Genomic DNA, 7,127 nt, shown 5'->3' on the forward strand with positions numbered 1-7,127 from the left:
TTTCTGTCTCTATGTCTCTCTCTGTCTGTCTGGCGAGCGCACGCGCCCTACAGTGAAAATCTCTCCCCCCCCAAAAAAAAAAACAATAACTATTTATTTAGCTCACACATTTGTGGATCAGTGATTTGGACTGGGTTCAGTTGAGTGGTTCTTTAGAGTGTCTTGATTGGACTGATCCATGTATCTGTAGTTTAACTGTAGTCAATTGCCTTACATTTCTAAAGTGTTGGCTGGTTCTCAGTTGGAAGATCAGGGGCAACTGATTCATATGTTTCTATCTATAAGGCCAGCTTGGTTTTCTTTACATGGCTGCCCAGGGTTCCAAGAGTAGCAAGAAAGCAGGCTCCAATGCACAAGTGCTTTTCAAACTTCTGCTTGTGTCATATTTATTAAAATCCTATTGGCCGGCTTTGCAAATGCTGCCACCGAGTCTCTCACTGTCAGCCATGGTCAACCTCACTGTGTTTTAAGACATCACTGTCAATGGCAAGCCCTCGGGTCGTGTCTCCTTCAAGCTGTTTGCAAACAAAGTTCCAAAGACAAGAGAAAACTCATGCTTTGAGCACTGGAGAGAAAAAAATTGGTTACAAGGGTCTCTGCTTTAGGGAACCAGCAATTAGTGTAATGGCTATGTCTCTGGACTCACACGTAGTCGACCAAGGTACGCGTCCCAGACCCAGTGGCTTAGAACTCACACTGGGCACATGTGCATGCATGCCCAAGACCCCGAGAGGAGAATGGAGGAGAAGGGATTTCTGTCTCTCTGTCTCTCTCTGTCTGTCTGGTGTCGGGCGAGCACATGCACCCTATAGCTAAAACCTCTCAAAAAAAAAAAAAAGGGGGTCTCTGCTTGCACAGAGTTGTTACAGGGTTTATGTGCCAACGTGGTGATGTCACACACCATAATGATGCCGGCACCAAGTCCATCTATGAAGAGAAATTTGATGACGAGAACTTCATCCTGGAACTTACAAGTCCTGGTATCTTGTCCATGGCAAATTCTGAACCCAATACAAACGGTTCTGTTTTTCATCTGCACTGCCAAGACTGAGTGGTTGGATGGCAAGCATGTGGTCTTTGGCAAGGTGAAAGAGGGCATGAATATTGTGGAAGTCATGGAGCACTATGGGTCCAGGAATGGCAAGACCAGCAATAAGGTCACCATTGCTGACTGTGAACAATTCTAATGAATTTGACTTGCGTTTTTTCTTAACCACCAGACCATTCCTTCTGTAGCTCAGGAGAGCACCCTCCACCCCATCTGTTCGCTATGTCCTATAACCTGTTTTCTCGCTGCAGTTCCTTGAGTTCCATATTTTCTTTATTCCCCTTCAAATCTAACTGAATTGCAAAGTTATGTTTATTATTATGAAATAAAACTAAATAACAAAAAAAGTAAAAATTTAAAAATCCTATTAGCCAAAGCAAGTTTCATGGCCAACTCAGAATTGAGAGTGAAAAAAAATCGGAGGCCACATTATGTTAGGAGGATCTGCATTTCCCATCGTATAGATTGTATGCAACTGTATGGGCATAATGAGGAAGAATTTATGGTCATTTCCACATTTCATTCCATACTCTTATCTCCTTCATTTGCTCCACTCCAGACAAATGGCAGGCATGTTTCTACCTTATGTCTTTTTATGTAGTGTTCTCTGTGCCTAAAACACTCTTCTCTCATATTATCCACATGACTGTGGTACACAGTCAAGGTCAGACCTGAGGTAAAAGAGGACTGGGAAGAAAAGCTCAGCCTTCTGTAGTTGATATGGTTACAAATATTTATCGGTTTCTATATCCTTTACCCAATATAATTTGCCCATTCAAAGTGTACACTCAATGATTTTTAGCATATTCACAGATATTTGCAATCATCACCACCATTCATTTTAAAACATTTTTATCACCTTGGAAAAAAAAATACCTGAACCCTTAAGCTATCATATGACTATTCCTCTACATTAACCCCAGCCCTAAACGATCACTAATATACTTGCTGTCTCTATAAATTTCCCTATTCTGGACTTGCATATGAATGAAATCATAGAATATATAGTCCTAACTCATTCTTTTGCGTGTGGATAAACAGTTTTCTTAGCACCATTTATTGAATATATGATCCTTTCCCTATTGAATGGTCTTAGCATTCATGTCAAAAATCAGTTGACCATAGATAAATTGGTTTATTTCTGGAATTTCAGCTCTTTTACAACTAGTCTATATATTTCTTTTCTTCTAACCGTCTCCTCATGACTACCTGTTTTATGCCTGGGACTCTGAGCTCCACCTCCTGTTGGGTCACTTTGCCTCTCCCTTCAGATAGTCTCTTGAGCAAAATCCCTTTTTATAATGCCTCCAAACTGATTTCTCCTGAAGATCAACATGGCCCTTAGCACAAAAGCCAATCATCAATAGCAAAATAATACACCTCTCCCTTTTCTCTCTCTGTTGCTCTCACTCTCACTCTTTTTTTTAAAAACAATTGTTTTATTTAATTTATTTATTTTAATTCTGACCAGAGAGGGAAATAGTGAGAGAGTGAAACAGAGAGAGAGAGAGAGAGAGAGAAAGAGCGAGAGAGGGAAAGTGAGAAAGCAAGCCACCAGGTCTGAGGCTCAAACTGAGATTGGACATGTGGGAGTCCAGAGCACTGAACCACCATGCCACCCGCTGGCCCCAACTCTCACTCTTATTCTCTCTCCTATCCCCTCCTCTTTGTCCTCGGGTCCATATAGATATAGATTTTTTTTTCATGCAAGTATCAGTTATCTATGTCCTTCATCTCCTAAGCCTACCAAGTCCTCATGGTGATCTTTTTTTTTTTTTTTTTTTGGAGAGATTTTCCCCAGAGCACGCCTCACCAGACAGACAGAGAGAGACATAGAGACAGAAAGCGAGAAATCACCCCCCAGGGAGGATGGTCACGCCGCAATCCCTTCTCCTCCATTCTCTTCTTGGGGTCTTGGGCACGCACACACATGCGCCCGGCACATTTTAAGCCACCGGGTCCAGGACGCGAACTGCGGTCAACTACGTGGGAGTCCCGTGACATAGCCATTACACTAACTGCTGGCTCCCATGGTGATCTTTTCTTCACTTGGCATAGGTGTCAGTAAAGTGGTAGAGCATTTCACAGCACTCTAGTAACTTTCTAAGTTGGAATTCTCTTTCTCTGTTTCTTAACTTTCAATACTTTTTTTCAATTGTACATTTTATTTTATTTTTGTAATTTTGCTACAGAGTGTACTCACTGGAAAGACAGAGAGATATGTAGAGAGAGGAAGAGGAGTGAGAAAACACCCCCCTCCTCCCATGGGGCTGGTTGTGATACAATCCCTTCTATTCAATTCTCCTCTTTGGATTTTGGGCATACACATACATGCACCCAGAGTGTTTCTTCAAGCTGCCAAGTCCAGGACTCAAACTGCACAGTTGCCCATACTGGATCCAGGCACCTTAACCACCATGCCACTGACTAGCCCCCTCCTTCAGCACTTTTACTACCTTCAAAGTTGTTGATGGGATATTGTTATAAACCAGTTTCTAAAAATTTCCATTCAAGTCCCATGTAGAAGTGACACACTTTAGAACTGAAGATGTTGTTCTGACCCTTTTGGGGCTTCAGACAAACCTGTGATATCAAGAATCCCATTTTAATATCCTTTAACAAATGAAAGAATGAACAAATAAATAAATGGATGTATTTTAGTTTCTTCCCCCACTCCCCATGACCCTTGAATTTTATTTATTGTTCAGCTCCCTGAAGCTGAAGTTATTTAACGTTGAGAAATAATCTCCTGTGGCAATCTGATGAATAAGATCCTCCTAATGATAACATTTTTTAAATTCATTAATATAATCTCTTGATATCTATTAAGTTTTCTTTTTTCTTTCTTTCTTTTTTTATTTTTTGACAGGGTCTTGCCATATTGCAATCATACTCCCTCAGCCTCCCACGTAACTGAGGCTACAGGCACACACCAATGTACCCACTGTTCAGATTAGTCTGAGAATAGAACCGAGGCCTCCCATGTGGCCTCAACCTGTGGAATAGCAGTCTCTTATCAGTGACTACAACTGAAGCTGGGCCTAAGGAAATAATCTTTAAAGAGCTGAATGGGTTTCTCATTTGATGATGGTAAAAATATTTCTGTCCCTTTCTCCTCTGAAAACTTCAGGCAAAACAAATAAGAAGAACCAAAAATAACAACACAAACTTCATCTAAAAACACACTAGGTGTGGTAGCTAGTCTCCAAAGATATCTGATCCTTAACAATTCATCTCCTCTCTTTATACTTATGCTTCTCCTTACATCAACAGCTAAACTATTTTTCTCTCCCTCTGAATCTGGGCTGGACTTGTAACTTGCTTTGATTGGTAGAATACAACAACAGTGACATTCAGAACATGAGTCCTAACAGGACTGGCAGCATACACTTTTCTTCCCTCTGGAAACCAGGTGCTATTCAATAAGAGTCCAAGCCAAGGGGCCAGCGGGTGGCCTATCAGTTAAGGCACTGGACTCCCACATGGCTGAACACATTTCAAGCCCCAGACCCTGCAGCGTGAAACTCATGCCAGGTGCATATGCATTTGTGCCCAAAATCCCAGGAAGAGAATGGAAGAGAAGGGATTACAGCATGGCCATCTCCACTAGGGGATGATTTCTTGCCTTTTTTCTCTCTGTCTCTCTGTGTCTCTAGCAAATGCATGTGCCCTATAGCAAAAATCTTTCTCAAATAAAGAAAAAGAGTCCAAGACAAATGCAAATGATACATAGAGAAGAACCAAAGGCATTCTGATTGAAAGCTTCAACTGAGGTCACAGTCAGTGCCAACTGCCAGCCATATGAATGAGCTATCTCGGGGGTCAAATGTCCAAATTACTGAAGAATCAAATGGCATTTCATAGAGTAGAGACCAGTCTTCTTCTTTTATTTTTTTGAGAGTTTTTTTTTCCCCCCTATAGGGCGCATGTGCTTGCCAGACAGAGAGAGAGACATAGAGACAGAAAGCGAGAAATCACCTCCCAGAGGGGATGGTCATGCCACAATCCGTTCTCCTCCATTCTCCTCTCAGGATCTTGCGCATGCACGCACATGCGCCGCGCCCGGTGTGAGTTCTAAGCCACTGGTTCTAGGATGAAAACCACGGTCAACTACGTGGGAGTCCAGCGACATAGCCATTACGCTAACCGCTGGTTCCCGAGACCAGTCTTCTTTGAGAAAAAAAGAATGTGGTAATTCCTTTTTATAGCCACATGTTTTGTGATAATTTGTTATATTGTAATATGTAACTTAAACTATAAGATAGATCTGAATCCCCAAAACACAATATTTAAAGGTGGAATTCAAATATCAGTGCCCGAAAAGGGTGAGTGATCAATTCTGGAAGACAGAAGGCAATGGAAAAATGCACTCAAAATTCTAACTGAAAATAATTTTCAAATAAAAATTACATATGCAACCAAATTATCATGCAAGTGTGACCAGCAGTTACTGTAATGGCTATGTCACTGGACTCCCATGTAGTCGACCATGGTTTGAGTCCTGGAACTGGTGGCTTAAAACTCACACTGGATGTGTATGCATGCATTCCCAAGATCCCAAGAGGAGAATGGAGAAGGAATTGTGGTGTGGTCATCCCCCCAGGGGGAGATTTCTTGCTTTCTGTCTCTTTGTCTGTCTTTCTGGCTAGTGCACACGCCCTATAGCCAAAAACAAACAAACAAACAAAACAAAACCTCTCAAATTCTCAAGCAAGTGTATGGTAAAGACAGTTTCAGACATGCAGTGCAGTATTTATCATCCGTAAAACTTTCAAATTCAACAAGCTTCTGGAGGATATGTTCTACCAAATGAGAATGCAAACCAAGAAAACAGAAGTTAGGAAGAAGAAATTCCAATAGAATTTTAAGTGAAGATAAATTCCAGGATATCAGCTATGAAATGAGCAATCAGTCCAGATTGGAGCAAGTGATTAGAGGTGTTCAGAAGGGCTGCTTCCAAGGAAAAATAGAAATGATACATTATTCTTTTTACTATCCATACATCAAGTGTGAATGGAGAATCCATTATGTTTTAGGGACTATTCAAGGCACTGAGGTTATAGATATGAACAAAATCAAGTTTCTGACTTCTTGAAATTTATACCCTAGTGGAATTTAAAGTTTGCATTGTCTGACAAGGTACAGAAAATTGTTGAAAATATTTTTTTAAGAATTATTTTATTTTGGATCAGGAGGTGGTGTGGTGGTTAAGTTGCTGGATATCCACATAGCTGACCATGGTTCGAGTCCTGAACCTGGCAGCTTGTTTTCTTACTCTCTCTCTGTGTCTCTTTCTGGTCAAATTAAGAAAACGATAACAATGATAATGAATAAAATTAAATACGATAATTCTAAAAGAAAGAATTATTTTATTTTCTTTATTACTATTATTATTTAATTTGATGAGAGAGAGAGAGGGAAAGGGAAAGCAGGTCACCAGGTCCTGGACGTGAACTGCAGTGGGCCATGTGGGAGTCCAGTCCCCTAAGCGCCACATCACCTGCCAGCCTCCAGATTGTTGAAAATATTTTTACAAGAGACGATTGGAAGTATTCTGGAAGACCTCATCATATGTAAAACAAAACAAAACAAAAAAAGTAACATAAAAATTACTCAATACATGACTCTAGAAAAAAAAAAAAAGGTTGAAAAAGAAAGCAAATGTAGTCATCGTTCACTAATTGGCTCAGTGATAAATAATACTTTATAAACAGAGTGTGTATATATATACTTAAACCAAGAAAACTGAGATATGTGGGCATATTCAGAAGACGTGGGTTTAGGAAGAAGTATGTATATAGTCATGGGTTGCTTAATAACAGGGATAGGGTTCTGAGCAAAACATTGTTAGTCAATTTTGTCATTGTATGACCATCATAGGGTATACTTACATAAATCTAGATGAGATAGCCTTCTGCATACCCAGACCATGTGGTATAGCCTATTACAATCTTTCGAGACAACTGTTGTACTTGTCTTTGACTGAAGTGTCGTTATGCAGCACATGACTATATATATTATATGTGTGTGTGTATATATATATATATATATATATATATATATAAGCTAAACTCCAGAT

At 40.2% G+C, this 7,127-nt stretch overlaps 1 pseudogene; it reads left to right on the plus strand.

Annotated features, from left to right (window-relative positions):
- The first annotated feature begins 446 nt into the window (after positions 1 to 446).
- LOC106736226 (peptidyl-prolyl cis-trans isomerase A pseudogene) lies at positions 447 to 1,187 on the plus strand (annotated as a pseudogene).
- The last annotated feature ends 5,940 nt before the right edge of the window (positions 1,188 to 7,127 follow it).

This window comes from Tupaia chinensis, unplaced genomic scaffold, assembly GCF_000334495.1.
Source record: "Tupaia chinensis unplaced genomic scaffold, TupChi_1.0 Scaffold000706_1, whole genome shotgun sequence".
NCBI lineage: Eukaryota > Metazoa > Chordata > Mammalia > Scandentia > Tupaiidae > Tupaia > Tupaia belangeri.